At 41.2% G+C, this 16,228-nt stretch overlaps 1 long non-coding RNA gene across 7 annotated transcripts in view; it reads right to left on the bottom strand.

The window, feature by feature from the left end:
- LOC149119590 (uncharacterized) overlaps window positions 1-15,990 on the bottom strand; it is a 134,720-nt gene extending 118,730 nt beyond the window's left edge. For 3 of the 7 annotated variants that reach the window (XR_016227878.1, XR_016227872.1, XR_016227873.1), the window contains exons 1-2: window positions 15,835-15,988; window positions 15,526-15,631 (exon numbers count right to left, since the gene is read on the bottom strand). This is a non-coding gene — a long non-coding RNA (uncharacterized LOC149119590). Of the gene's footprint in view, window positions 1-9,410; window positions 9,712-15,525; window positions 15,632-15,834 lie in introns of those variants that run through there. The other 4 variants (XR_016227874.1, XR_016227875.1, XR_016227877.1 and 1 more) reach the window with 3 other exon arrangements.
- Between the last annotated feature and the right edge of the window lie 238 nt (window positions 15,991-16,228).

Raw genomic sequence — 16,228 nt, 5'->3', positions numbered from 1 at the left:
AATTCATACCACACTAGCTCATCGGTCCTTTTTAAATAGACATACGTGTGTCTCACAGACTACATTAGAAAAATCTTTCAGAGTACGGCCCACTACAACCTTGAAAAATCAAATGTGTTTTAAAACATCGCCTCAAATAATTTAGCTGACATCTTCTATTTTTAAAACTTGGTGGCTAATAAACATAGCAGAATCATAGTTTAGCTCAATTATTATTCTTACTATAGTTGAAAACTTAGAATAATGAAATAATCACCTAGTGTAGCAACTCAGATTCAGAAAAATACAAAGAAATTTGGCTGGTGTTTCTCCATTTGCACTCCATTATATACATTCTACACCCCTCTATCCTTTGCTGTGTGCTCTAGTGGGCCCTAGGGACTATTTTACCTGAACTTCCCTTCCAGCTACCTTTTGGTTGAGTGTGATTGTGGAGAAATTCATGGGGGATAATAGAACAGTGAGAAAGAGAGGTTAGGGTACTCCATTGCTTGCTCCATATGTCAGTGCCACATTTATGGCATGGCTGCATTTCTAAGAGACTACAGCTCCTGTTTGGAAGCTTCCCCCTCAATCCTATTCCATGGCTCTGGTAACTTTCAGACCAAGAAAGTAATTACCCCATTCAGGCCAAGGAATAATAATGTTTTTTTCAGTGGCACTAGTCTCTAAGTGCTTTGCTGGTTTTCTGAACCAAGTCCACATTTCTGTAATTAGTCCCTTCATTAATGTCTTTTCTTTGATTCATCTTGTTGAATACGGCTACCTGCCAGGATGCCAATTGACATCAGTTGAATTTAATTGACTTGTAGATCCACTTCATATCATAACTGAGGTAAAGGCCCCTGTCCTTCATGATGAAGACTGAATTAAAAGGAGAAAACAGTAAATCATTCTCTGTGACTCATTAACAGAGATTTATACTTCACCAAGGAATTACCAATGAAACTCAAGAATAGGAAGCACTGTTTTAAAGGAATTTTAAGATCCACTACAAGAGATCCATGAATATAAAGGGGGAGAAAATGTCAAAAGTCTTGAAATCAAGGAATACACTCAGGAGAAGAAAAACCTAATTGACAAGGTGAAAGGCAAATTAATGGTACTGTCCTTTCATGAAGCATGGAGACTTGATGCTATCACTTGACTGAACTACAATAACTATTTGTCCCTTCCCACCTCATTAGTCATCCAAGAAAATTCAAATCACTGCTTCTTTGAACAGCCACAAATGTGCTACAAGGCTGAGCATTAAAATTATCCCTATCCCATTAGGCTCTGAGGTGAGTGGTTGAAAACACGGGCCAAGTGGCAGATTCAGGAGAGGTGGCCTCAGGAAAGCCGAAAAAAAAAGACCAGAAGCTAAAGATGGAAGACCATTAAATAACTGGCAAGTTGCAAGTAAATATAAAGCTATGTATAAATGTACTAGCAAAACTTGCAACAAGTCCAGGCTGGACAAAGAGTCTGGATAATGGGTACCACTATTCAGGCAAAGGAACTAGAAGGCAATTTTAAGGGTCTGATAACAAGAGGTTACCTCATTCCACCAGTTTTTATATAAAGACGTTCCTAGACTTCGGATGATGTTAAGTCCTGATAACCTATTATAGGTTGAAAAGATCGTAAGTCAGAAACACACTGAATATACCTACTGTAGGCCACATCCCAGCTTAGCAGCACACATAGTAGAGTGTTGGTTGTTTCCCCTCATGATCATGGGACTGGCTGGGAGCTGCACCCCCTGTCCACTGCTCAGCCTCAGGAGAGAGGATAGGACCACATATTGTTAACCTGGGAACTGACCAAAGCTCAAAATTCAAAGAGTGCGGCTGGAGCCACAGCTCACTAGGCTAATCCTCCACCTTGCGGCGCCAGTACACCAGGTTCTAGCCCCGGTCAGGGCACCGGATTCTGTCCTGGTTGCCCCTCTTCCAGGCCAGCTCTCTGCTGTGGCCAGGGAGTGCAGTGGAGGATGGCCCAAGTACTTGGGCCCTGCACCCCATGGGAGACCAGGAGAAGCACCTGGCTCCTGCCATCGGATCAGCGCGATACGCCGGCCGCAGCGCACTGCCCCGCCCGTGGTGGCCACTGGAGGGTGAACCAACGGCAAAAGGAAGACCTTTCTCTCTGCCTCTCTCTCTCACTGTCCACTCTGCCTGTCAAAAAAAAGAAAAAAAAAAGAAAAGAAATTCAAAGAGTGGTTTCTATTGAATATGTTTCACTCTTATACCATAATAAAGTCAAAAATCACAAATCTAACCATGATAAGTTGACTATCATCTGTAATTGTATTATAAGGATTAAAACCAAACCCCAGTGAGGGTGATCCAAAGTCCTTGTCTGTGGTAGGATCAAACATGTTAAGAGAGTGGGGCGGCCGCTGTGGCACAGTGGGTTAATCCTCTGCCAGCAGTGCTGACATCCCATATGGTGGCCGGTTCAAGTCCCAGCTTCTCCTCTTCCAATCTAACTCTCTGCTGTGGCCTGGGAAAGCAGTACAAGATGGCCCAGGTGTTTGGGCCCCTGCACCCTCGTGGGAGACCCGGAAGAAGCTCCTGGCTCCTGGCTTCGGATTGGTGCAGTTCCGGCTGTTGTGGCCATTTGCGGAGTGAACCAATGGAAGGAAGAGCTTTCTCTCTGTCTCTCCCTCTCACTGTCTGTAACTCTACCTCTCAAATAAGTAAATAAAATCTTTAAAAAAAAGTTAAGAGAAGAAAGAATGGGAGGGAGGTGGGATGAAGAAAGGATGGTTAATTGGTACATGAGTAAAACTGAATAGGAGGAATAACTTTTATTATTTTATAGTATGATGGGCTAACTGTGGGTGTCAGCAATTAATTATATATTTATTTTGCACTTATTAATATAAAGAGAACAGAGAATGCATTTCATAGATATGGTCCTAAGAATATAATACTTTCCTCCCTCCCTCCCTCCCTCCTCCATTTTAAATTGGCTGGTGGAGAACATTTTGAATCTCAGCACTACAAAGAAGTGATAAATGGTGGTGGTGGTAGATATGCTAATTTTCTTATTTGATCACTGCACATTGTTTACTAGTATTGAAATACTATACTATACATAAATATGTACAATTATGTCAATGACAAATACAATATGTGTTTTTAAATATTAAGAGAAAGTTAGTTCATGATGAAAAATCTGGAAGATACCATTTGTACCATAAAGGACCATTGTATGTTGGTTCATTTAATAAACAATAAAGTTGTGTTTTCTTTTTCTTTTTCTTTTTTTTTTTTTTTTTTTTTTTTTTTTGGCTTTACTTTGTAACCCAGTTCTATACTGAATTTGAAGATTCTGGGATAGACACAAAATCAACTAGTTTCCTGAGATCATACTTTCAGTTAAAATACATATGAAAACTTCTTTGGGATTATAGAAATAGTTTTTTTTTTCAAATCCCGCTATTCAAAGTTCTCCTTCTAAATAAAATATAACAAAAGGGCCAGATTAGTTTCCAACTTAACAAAAATGGTGAACAAACTATTCAATCAATGATTTTCAAGAAAAGGGGCATCAGGCTATGAAGCATAGTGTAGTAATCAGAGTTCTCCAGAGAAACGGAACCAATGGAAGAAATCTATATATGGTGGTACAATATTTTCATATATATATGGAATATACATTTCATGTATATATGGAATTGCACACATGATTGTAGAGGCTGAGAAGTTCCATGGTATGACCATCAACAGGCAAGAAAGCCAGTGGTGAAATTCAGTTTGAGTCAAAGGTCTGAGCACTGAGTGTATTAGTAGGGGGACAAGGGAGAGAGGCAATAGTGAAAGTCCAAAGACCAAATCCAAAGGTCCCAGAGCCAGGAGTACTGACGTCTGAGAGCAGAAGATGGACATCCTAGCTCAAAGAGAGAGAGCGAAGTTTACCTTCATCTACCTTTGCCTTTCATTTGGGCCCTCAACAGATTGGATGGTGCCCACCCATGTTGGTAAGCAAAATCTTACGCAGTCCAATACTAGAGTCAAATAATCTCTTCCAGAAAACTCCTTACAGATATACCCAGAAATAATGTTTTACCAGCTGTCTGGGTTACCCTTAGCCTGGTCAAATTGACACATACAGTTAACCATCACAGTGACTCCTGAGAAAAGAGAAACAAATGAGGTGAGCCACTGCCCCAGCTTAGTACCTTAAGAGACTGCGGGCCACAGGAACAGGAAACTCAAGGATAGCCTGGCAGATTACCTGAGTTTAGGAGACAGATCTGAGATTTAGAAAGCTCAAAGCAGCCATAGTTCACAGGACTGAGTACCACAGAGGAAGCCATAGATGTGCAGAAGGACCCCTTCAAGTGTTCAGCTAAGTATTGATCAGTGTATACAGTAAGCAAACTGGCTAAGGTTAAAGAAAGAACTATCTGAAAGGATTATAGGTCTCACCACAAATAAAGAGTATGCAAAGTAATATGTATGTTAATTATCTTTACTTAACCATCCCATATATGTGTATACTATATATAAAAAATGAGATATCATGTAGTATACCATAAATATACACAATGCTTGTTTTTCAATTAAAGTAATAAGAAAAAAAGGATTATAAGGAACAATACCTAGTTCTCACATAGGACCGGAAATTTTGCCTCCTCCTGACAGCCAGACTGGAAAAATCCCATGATTCACAGAGCACTGGGTAGAACATACAGAAATGCCCTTCCTCGGTATTAACCTTATACTAAATACAATTTTCTGGTCCTACCTAAAAAGTTCTTAAAAGCAAGACCTGAAATAATCAAACAATTTTCTACTAACTTAAGTGGATTCTAGAAAAAAATCAATAATACTTATAAGAATAAAAAATATCCAATGTTGAACAAAGTAAAATCCACAACGTCTGGTACCTGTTAAAAAATCAGTAGTCTAAGAAAATATTGTTTTTTTTAACTTTTATTTAATGAATATAAATTTCCAAAGTACAGTTTATGGATTACAATGGCTTCCCCTCCCCCCCATAACTTCCCTCCCATCCGCAACCCTCCTCTTTCCTGCTCCCTCTCCCCTTCCATTTACATCAAGGTTCATTTTCAATTATCTTTATATACAGAAGATCAGTTTAGCATATATTAAGTAAAGATTTCAACAGTTTGCACCCACATAGAAACACAAAGTGAAAAATACTGTTTGAGTACTAGTTATAGCATTAAATCTCAATGTACAGCACATTAAGGACAGAGATCCTACATGAGGAGTAAGTGCACAGTGACTCCTGTTGTTGACTTCACAAATTGACACTCTTGTTTATGGCATCAGTTATCACCCTAGGCTCTTGTCATGAGTTGCCAAGGCTATGGAAGCCTTTTGAGTTCACCGACTCTGATCATATTTAGGCAAGGTCATAGTCAGAGTGGAAGTTCTCTCCTCCCTTCAGAGAAAGGTACCTCCTTCTTTGATGACCTGTTCTTTCCACTGGGATCTCACTTGCAGAGATCTTTCATTTAGATCATTCTTTTTTTTTTTTTTTTTTTTTTTTTTTTTTTTTTTTTTTTGGACAGAGTATCTTAGCTTTCCATGCCTCAAATACTCTCATGGGATTTTCAGCCAGATCGGAATGCCTTTAGGGCTGATTCTGAGGCCAGAGTGCTGTTTAGGACATCTGCCATTCTGTGAGTCTGCTGTGTATCCCGCTTCCCATGTTGGATTGTTCTCTCCCTTTTCTGTTCCATCGGTTAGTATTTGCAGACACTAGTCTTGTTTATGTGATCCCTTTGGCTCTTAGTCCTATCATTACGACCAATTGTGAACAGAAATTGATCACTTGGACTAGTGAGATGGCATTGGTACATGCTACCTTGATGGGATTAAATTGGAATCCCCTGGTATGTTTCTAACTCTACCATTTGGGGCAAGTCAGCTTGAGCATGTCCCAAATCGTACATCTCTTCTCTCTCTTATTCCCATGCTTATATTTAACAGGGATCACTTTTCAGTTAAGTTTCAACACTTAAGAATAACTGTGTATTAATTACGGAATTCAACCAATAGTATTAAGTAGAACAAAGAAAAAAAATACTAGGAGGGATAAAGTATTAAGTTGTTCATCAACAGTCAGGGCAAGGGCTGATCAAGTCACCGTTTCTCATAGTGTCCATTTCACTTCAACAGGTTACCTTTTTGGTGCTCGGTTAGTTGTCACCAATCAGGGAGAACATATGATATTTGTCCCTTTGGGACTGGCTTATTTCACTCAGCATAATGAAAATATTGTTAATATGTACACTTTAAATAGATGCGTTATGGGGCCAGCACTGTGGCGCAGCAGGTTAACGCCCTGGCCTGAAGTGCCGGCATCCCATGTGGGTGCCGGTTTGAGTGCCAGCTGCTCCCCTTCCAATCCACATCCCTGCTATGGCCTGGGAAAGCAGTAGAAGATGGCCCAAGTCCTTGGGCCCCTGCACTCGCATGCGAGACCCAAAGGAAGCTCCTGGCTCCTGGCTTTGGATTGGTGCAGCTCCGGCCGTTGCGGCCAACTGGGGAGTGAACAGTCGAATGGAAGACCTCTCTCTCTCTCTTTCTCTCTCTCTCTCTCTCTCTCTCTCTCTCTCTCTGCCTCTCCTCTCTCTGTGTAACTCTGACTTTCAAATAAATAAATAAATTTTTAAAATAAATAAATAAATAGATGAATTATGGAAGAGATCTTCAAAGAGTTCATAAAAATATATATTAGGAAAAAACTATGCGTAGGCTTCAAATTTTTTGCAACAAAATAATCTTATCTCTTAATTTTATTTTTCACATATTGTTGAAGTATCCTTGTATGTTATATTTAAAGTTTTGTGAAAATATTACAAAGTAGACAAAGAAGAAGGAAAATAAAACTTCTGATGAAGGGAAAAATCAACTAGCTGAAACCAAACAAGAACTGTCACAGAAGTTAGAATTACACAAGGACATTTTTAAAGTTATAATAATACTCCAGAAATTCAAAAGTTAAATAGAAACATGGAAGGTATACAATATTCTAGACATGAAAATTATAATGTCTGAGTTGAAAAATACACTAAATGGGAATAATAGCAGATTATATCACATTGGAGAAAAGATCGGTGATCTTGAACTTGACGTGGTAACAGAAACAACCCAAAGAAAAACAAAGTAGAGAAGAAAGATAAACTCAGCATTAGTGAAAAGTGGGACAACTTAAAGCTCCTTGATATATGTGTAGATGAAATCCTGCAACAGGGAAGGGGTAAAGGAAAACTGAAGAAACAACAGACAAAAATTTTATGAATTTAATGAAGATTATAAACTTGCAGATCCAAGAATCTCAACAAACTCCAAACACCAGCAATGTGAAGGAGTCTATAACAAGGCACATTAAAATAATATTTCTCAAAGCAGTGATCAATGAAAAGCCTTAGTAGCTGCCAGAGGGAAAAAGAAACATTACAAGCAAGGGAACAAATATAAACACAACAACAAATTTCTTGTTGGAAATAACATAAACAAGGAGACAGTAGGGTGTCATTTTTAAAGTACCAAAAGGAAAAAAAAGGGGCCAAGTTAGAGTTCTATGACTACTAAAGATGTCTTTCATAACCAAATGTGGGGTGCCTTGGCTCAATAGGCTAATCCTCCACCTAGCGGCGCCGGCACACCGGGTTCTAGTCCCAGTCAGGGCGCCGGATTCTGTCCCAGATGCCCCTCTTCCAGGCCAGCTCTCTGCTGTGGCCCGGGAGGGCAGAGGAGGATGGCCCAAGTGCTTGGGCCCTGCACCCCATGGGAGACCAGGAGAAGCACCTGGCGCCTGCCTTCAGATCAGCGCTGTGTGCCAGGCGCAGCACGCAGCCGGCTGCGGCAGCCATTGGAGGGTGAACCAACGGCAAAGGAAGACCTTTCTCTCTGTCTCTTTCTCTCACTGTCCACTCTGCCTGTCAAAAAGAAAAAAAAAAAGAAATGTGGATCCATACCATGGAATAAAAAACACAAGAAATGATGACTGTGTTTGCAAATACGCAAGGATATTTACATTTCTTTAAAGAACTATTAACTATTGAAACAAAAATAATAGCAAAGAACTGGGGAATTTATAATGTAAGAAAAATGTGTGAAAACAATAGCACAAGGCAAGCGCCGCGGCTCACTAGGCTAATCCTCCGCCTTGTGGCGCCGGCACACCAGGTTCTAGTCCCGGTCAGGGCGCTGGATTCTGTCCCGGTTGCCCCTCTTCCAGGCCAGCTCTCTGCTGTGGCCAAGGAGTGCAGTGGAGGATGGCCCAAGTGCTTGGGCCCTGCACCCCATGGGAGACCAGGAGAAGCACCTGGCTCCTGCCATCGGATCAGCGCGGTGCGCCGGCCGCAGTGCACCGGCCGCAGCAGCCATTGGAGGGTGAACCAACGGCAAAGAGGAAGACCTTTCTCTCTGTCTCTCTCTCTCTCACTGTCCACTCTGCCTGTCAAAAAATAATAAAAAAAGAAAACAATAGCACAAAAGCCAGGAGGAAAGAAATGCAAGTATTAATGTAAGACCTTTAGAATACATATGAAGTGGTGTATCAATTGAAGACAGACTGTAATAAATTAACGATGCATGCTATAGACTCTAAAGCAATTACTGAAAGGTAAGAAGCTAACAAAACTAATAAAATGAAATCATTAAATAATTAATCCAAAAGAAAGTAAAGAGAAAGGAACAAAGGGACAAAATGCAGCTGGGATAAATAGATATAAATAGATAAATAAAATTAAAACCTAACCACATAAATAGTTAGATGACATGTAAAATTTCTAAATACCCTAATAAAAGGCAGAGTTTGCCATAGTGATTAAAAAAGGGGGACTGCCTAATACAATTGAAGGAAATGAAATTAGCATATGAGACCCCTGCACTCCCATGTTCATTGCAGCACAATCGCCAAGATATGGAATCAACCTAGGTGCCCGTAAGTGGTAAAGAAAATGTGATATATATACAAAATGGAATATTAATCAGCTACAGAAAAAGAATTAAATCTTGATATTTGTAGCAAAGTGGACTGAACCTAGAGGTCATTATGTTAAGTGAAGTGAGCTACACGCACAAAGACAAATAGCTCATCTCCTCTCTTTTATCTGAAAGTTAAAAAATGGTAGTCAAGCTGAACTTAGAGTAGTGATTACTAGAGGAAGGGTGAGGGGAGAGAGGTGCCAGATGGTTGGATAATGTATATCAAAACACAGTCAGAGAGAGGAAGTTCCACAGCACAGTGGGGTGAAAGTAATTCATGGTAATGTATTATATACTGTACTAGGCTACAACCACAAAGAAAAGGATATGAAAATGACAGCTACCTGGTTTGATCAGTCCACACTGTATAGACGTGTTGAAATACTGTACCCCTCCAAAAATGAACAAATATTTCATGTTGATTAAAAAAATCTTATTAAAAACCTAATACCCAACTGTATGCTTCCTATAAAGATGCAAATAGGTAAAAAACAAAAAAAGAGCTAGCATGCTAATTCTAAACTAAAGAAGGTTGAAGGATCACATGGTAGCACAGCAGTTTAAGCCACAGCTTGGGACACCTGCATCCCATATCAAAGTGTCTAGGATGGAGTTCCAGTGCTGCTTCCAATTCATCTTCCCGCTAGTGCACACACGGAGAGGTCAAGTATTCAGGCCCCTGCCACTGCTGAGCGAGACCAGGATGGAGTTCTTGGCTCCTGGCATTGGTCTAGCTTGTACCTGGATCCTGCAGGCATTTGGGAAAGTGAACCAGTCAATGGAACATTTTCTCTGTCTCATAAATAAAAATAAACTTAAAAATAAAGTAAGAGTGACTATACTTATACTAGCAAAATTAGATTTCCAAAGAAAGCATATTACCAGAGACTTACAAAATGATTAAGAAGTCAATTTGGGGCTGGGGTTATGGTATAGCAAGTAAAGCTGCTGCCCATAGTGTCAGCATCCTGTATGGGTGCCAGTTTGAATCCATGCTGCTCTGCTTTTGGTCCAGCTCCCTGCTAATGTACTTGGGAAAGCAGCAGAAGATGGTTCAAGTGTTTGGGCCCGGGCACTCACATGGGAGACCCAGAGGAAACTCCTGGCTCCCAGCTTTGGCATGGCACAGCCCAGGCTGTTGCAGCCATCTGGGGAGTGAACCAGCAAATGAAAGAGCTCTCTCTCTCTCTCTCTCTCTCTCTCTCTTTCTTTCTCTCTCTCTCTCTGACTTTAAAATAAATAAAAAATAAATCTTTAATAAAAGAGGTCAATTTATTAAAAAAGTCAGTTTGTCAAGAGGATTTTACTATCTCAATCACTTATGCTCCTAACAATGAGCTTCAAAATATAGGAAGCCGGGGTGGACATTTGGCATAGTAGTTAGGATACTGCTTTAGGATACTCGCATTCCCTAACAGAGTGCCTGGGATTGAGTCACAACTCTGCTCAAAATTTAGGTTTCCCGCTAATGTGCACCTTGGGAGGCAGCAGGTGATGGCTCAGGTACTTGGGTCCCAGCCACCCAAGTAGGAGACCTGGATTAAGTTCTGAGCTCCTGGTTTTGGTTTGGCTCAGCCCTAGTTGTTGTGGGCATTTGGGGAGTGAACCAGCTGATGTGAGATTTCTGTCTGTCTGCCTCTCCCTCTCTGTCTCTGCCTCTCTGCCTTTTAATTAAATAAAATAAATGAAGTAATGGCTAGCGGGTTTCTACTATAGAATTGCATAAAAGAATTGTGAAAAGGAAGAGGCAAGTCCAAAATCATATTTGGATATTTAACTACACATCAAAATAACTCACGAGAAAAGTAGATAGAAAATTAGCAAGAATATAGATTTGAACAATACTTTCAGCATGATGACCTAATTGATATTTATGGAACATGCCATCCAACAATAGAAAAATACACAGTCTCTTCAAGTATACATGGAATATTTAGCAAGATAGACCATATTCTGGGTCATAAAATAAGCCTCAATAAATTTGAAAGGATACGAGTCATAAAAAGTATGTTCTCTGACCACAGTGGAATTTCCTTTAAAATCAATACTGAAAGGATTTCTGGAAAACCCCTAAAATTTTGGAAATGGAATAATACACATCTGGATAATTCATGGGTCAGAGAAGTACTGAAAAGGGAAAGCAAGTATTTTGAGCTGAACAAAAGTAAAAACACAATAGAGCACAGGGAGCTTCCAAAATGTCTGAATAGAGATGCCCAGTCTTTGCCTTCCCCTACACAGGGAAGGAGCAAAACCACATGTAAGCAAGCGCATCTCCAGGTGAGTGCCCCAGGAGAACACTGAAGCTCAGTAGGGGAATAACAGGAACCCGATAGGACACAGAGCCTGGGGATGGCAGCATAGAGAGAGAACTAAAGACAACCAGCAACGGAGATCCCCAGTGGTAGGGAGGGATGGTGGGATCCCCATTGCAGGGAAAAGGATAAGAGGGAGAGGCTCAGAAGTGCCACCTGCATGAGCACCTGAGCAGGTAACCCTAGCTACAGGAGGAATCCACGGGCAACACAGATTAGGAGCCCAGTAAGGGGTGGTATCTGGAGATTTCACAGCCAGTTGCTTTGATTCAGAGCAAAATATACCCCACAACCCCCAGAGCATAGGATGTAGCAGGTGACACCTTCTTGAGAAAGGAGTCACTGTTGGAATCCAAGCTGCCCTAAAGGACAGAGGCCCCTGCATAGCCCCATCCCTGGGAGCCCCACAGACATTCTACCATGGTAGCAAAAGTGGACTGCAGCCTCACAAATACAACTAAACCTAGTACAGTAATGTGAAGCTAGAGCCCCATCCCACAAAATGCTCTCACCACTACAAGGTATAGAGGGTGACATCCCTCCCCCAGCCCCCGAGTCTCCCCCTGCCCCCCTACTCAGGATGGGGCTCACTGTTGCTGGGACCCACACACACTAAGGCCCCCAGTCAGTGTTCACATGACCCCAGCCTAGTCTGCACAAAACTGCTTGGAACTGCATACTTTCAAGACTGTGTGCATGACCAGTTTGCTAACAGAATGAGACCATTTTTGCAATTTCAGGTGCCCACGTGGGCATTGGAGACAGTGTGCATACCAAATGCACTTTGACACCAGCACAGGTCCTATGACCCTCATATGCCCCACTCATCCCAGTGCCAGCAAGTCCTGCAGCTTCAAGAGCTTGCAGAGGCAGAAGCCAGGGATCTGCATGTCTCACCATTGTGACACCAGGACAGTTTCTGCAGTTTCTGTTCTTCCCATGAACAGTAGCCAGAGGGACTGCATATCATGGATCTGAGAAACTCAGTATTGTTCTAGACCCCTGATGCTGCTACCATCCATTACAGAAGAAGAAGATATATGGATACTACTCTATGATGTTCAGTTGGAATGAATGGCCAAACTGATGTCAGAAGACACATTTGCAGAAAAAGGCCCTCAATCCACAAATACCACCGTTTTAAAAGTAATAGAGGGGTGAGATTAGCATAGTGGTTAAGACATCATTTGGAATGTCTGCATCCCATATCAGAATGCCTGGGTTCAAGTCCTGGTTCCACCTGTGGTGTCATGCTACTGCTAATGCACACCCTGGGAGGCAGTAGATGATGGCTCAGGTAACCTGACACCCACATAGGAGCACTAGATTGAATGCTCAGCTCTGCTTCCAGCTGGCTCAACCTTGACTGTGGCAGGCATTTGGGGAGTGAACCAAGTGATTGGAAATCTCTCAATCTGTCTCCTTGTTTGTCTGTATCTCTGATTCTCTCTCTGCCTTTCAAATAAATACAAACATACATAGATACTTTTTAAAAGTAATAGAAACAACAGACCTGCAAGAAGTGCAAAAATTGACATAGAAACAAAAAAATTAAAAAAATAAGGTTGGAGCCAGCCCTGTGGTGTAGCAGGTAAAGCCTCTGCCTGCACTGGTTATAGTCTCAGCTACTCCACTTCCAATCAAGCTCTCTGCTGTGGCCTGGGAAAGTAGTAGATGGCCCAAGTCCTTAGGCCCCTGCACCTGCCTGGGAGACCTGGAAGAAGCTCCTGGCTTGCTTGCTCTCTCTCTCTCTCTCTCTCCCTCTGCCTCTCTGTAACTCTTTCAAATAAATAAATAAATCTTTAAAAAAGAATAAGGCAATATCATGCCCCAAAAGGAAAACAGAAAATACTTCAGTATCAAACCACAAAAAAGGGAAACTGATGAAATGCCTGACAAAGAATTCAAAAGAATTATTATAAGGATCCTGAAAGATAGACAAGAGAATACAGTTAAGAGAAATTTGGAAATCAATGGATGATATGAAAATTCAGCATAGAGATAAATATCTTGAAAAAAGACTAATTAGAATTTTCAGAGATGAAGAACTCAGTAAATTCAGTTAATCAAATTTAAAAATACATTAAAACCTTTAAGTAGAAGAAGGAATATCTGAACTTGAGGACAGTCCTTTGTTATATCCAAATAAGACCAAAGGAGGAGGAGGAGGGGGAGGTGGAGGAGGAGGAGGAGAAGGAGGAGGAGAGTGAAGATAGTGTTCATGATCTTTGGGGCACCATTAAATGAACTAATATTCATAAAATGAGAATTCCTGAGGGAGAGGGGAAAAGTAAATGCATAGAAAACCTATTCAATGAAATAATAGCTGAAAACTTTTCCAATTGGGAGAAAAATATGGACAATCAAGTACAGGCAGCCCCTAAGACCACAAGTAGGTGTAACCAGAAAATGTCCTCACCATGACACCTTGTAGTTGAACTCTCAAAAGTACAACACAAAGAAAGAAAATTATAGAATACTTATGAAAGAAACTGAAGGAGATACACCAGACAATGAAAATAAATCCCATGTTAATAAATTGCAAGAATTAATGTTGTTAAAATATTGTTACTCAAAGCAAACTACAGCTTTAACACAGTCCCTATCAAAATACCAATGATACTAGAAAAAACGATCTTGAAATTCATATTGAATTACAAAGGTTCTGAATAGCCAAAGCAATCATCAACAAAAGACCAAGGCTGGAGGCATCACAATACCAGATTTAACAATATACTACAGACCTACTGTAACCCGAACAGCAAGATACCAACATGAAACACACACACAAACCAAGAGAAGAGACTAGACACTCCAGAAGCGAATCCACACATCTACAAACAACTTGTCTTTGACAAAAGAACTAAAAACGTATCCTGGAGAACAACATAGTCTCTTCAATAAATGGTGCTGGGAAGACTGAATATCCACACGCAGAAGACTGAATAAAAACCAAGACCTCCCTCCTCACCTGTCACCTTATACAAAAATCAGTTTAAATGGATCAAATTTAAAACTTGAAAGTATTAAAAGAAAATATAGGGAAACGACTTAAAGAGATTGGCAGGGCTGGTGCTGTGGTGCAGTAGTAGGTTAATCCTCTACCTGTTGCACCGGCATCCCATATGGATGCCAGTTCTAGTCCTGGCTGCTCCTCTTCCAATCCAGCTCTCTGCTATGGCCTGGGAAAGCAATAGAAGATGGCCCAAGTCCTTGGGCCCTTGCACCCGTGTGGGAGACCTGAAAGAAGCTCCTACCTCCTGGCTTCGGATCGGCCCAGCTCTGGTCGTTGCAGTCATTTGGGGAGTGAATCAGCAGAGAGACCACTGGAAGGTGTAGAGGGTGACATTTCTCTCTTTTCGTCTCTCCCTCTCACTGTCCGCAACTCTACCTCTCAAATACATAAATAAAACCTTTAAAAAAACTATACGATTTCTAGAACAGGTATAGGTGATGTGGTGTAGCAGGTTAAGCTGTTGCTTGGAACACCCATATTCCATATTGGAGTTCCAGTCCCAATTCAAGTTCCAGTTCCACTCCTTCTGATCCAGCTTACTGTTAATGCACCTGGAAAGGCATCAGATGATGGCTCAAGTACTTGAATCTCTGCATGCATGTGGGAGACTCAGAAAGAGTTCTGGGCTGCTGGCATTGGCCTGGCTCAGCACTGGTCATTGAGGACATTTGGGGAGTGAACCTGTGGGTGGACAATCTCTCTCTCTCTCTCTCTCTCTCTCTCTCTCTCTGCCTTTCTGTCACTCTGCCTTTCAATTGAATAAATAAATAAATCTTCAAAAATTTCTAGAACAAAAATTCAGGAGAAAGTTGTCATGACCTTAGATTAGGCAATAGATGTCTTAGATATACCACCAAGGGAATGATCCATAAGAGAAAAAAATGATCTATTGAATGTCATCAGGGTAAAATATCTGCTCTTATAAAGACATCATTAAAGATATAGAATAGGCAAGATGCAAACTGGAAGAAAATCATATACATGATATCATATTATAAAATATATGCACACAGACATATTTAATAAAAATGTAAATAATTCTCAAAACTGATTAGCTTTTCAAACTCCCAATAAAATTGTGCAAATTATTTGAGCACAAACATCAAATGATCTACAGATAGTAAATAAGCATATAAAAAGATATTTAACGTAGTTAGTCATCAGAGAAATAAAAATAAAAACCACAATGAGATACAACATATACTGAAATGGATAATGATAAAAAGATTACCCGATAGTGGCTGTGACTCGGAGGACCTACGGGGAGAGCAAGGTCGCCCACCGCGTGGAAGCCGAGCTGCCGGACCCGCTGGAGCTGCAGAGTCTGCGTGCCAGCGCTGGAAGGGGAGGTGAGACAAAAACCTCTCTCTCAGTAACCCGAGACATTGGCGGGGAAAGGCAGAAAGAGCCTGCAAAGAACGAGGCCTGAAACCCCATTGGGGAAAGTTCACCAGGCTGGCTGGAGGAGAGAAAAAAATCGAATAAATAAGGGGAACCGGCACGGAACCGGCACGGACATTTAGCCTCTCTCTCCACTCACCTTACAAAGCCGAGCAAGACAAAGGGCAGGTGCCATTTTACGTAAGTAAAGCCCTGCGCGCCATTTTGCATATGTAAAGCGGGTGTCTCTCATTAGCCAAGCAGAAAAACCTGACTCTGGTAAGCAAACGAATACCCACAGGGGCCAGATTTCATACATCAGCTACTCTCAATTCCACTCAGCTGTGTGGAATTACTTCCCAACTGAGTCAAAAAAAAAAAAAAAAAGAGAGAGAGAGAGAGCAAGAGTGAGCAAGAGAACAATCAGGGTGAATCACCTTTGGCACACCCTTAACCCTATAGAACCAGAGCTCTCTGGCCACGCCCATCACAGCCTCTAAGGATCCATCAAAAGCAGACAGTCCTCTTAATCTAGAGTCACAGTATAACGAGAA

Source organism: Oryctolagus cuniculus, chromosome X, assembly GCF_051225735.1.
Source record: "Oryctolagus cuniculus isolate XC-2025 breed Fujian yellow rabbit chromosome X, ASM5122573v1, whole genome shotgun sequence".
NCBI classification, from domain to species: Eukaryota; Metazoa; Chordata; class Mammalia; order Lagomorpha; family Leporidae; genus Oryctolagus; species Oryctolagus cuniculus.
This window is presented reverse-complemented; position numbering and strand designations above follow the sequence as displayed.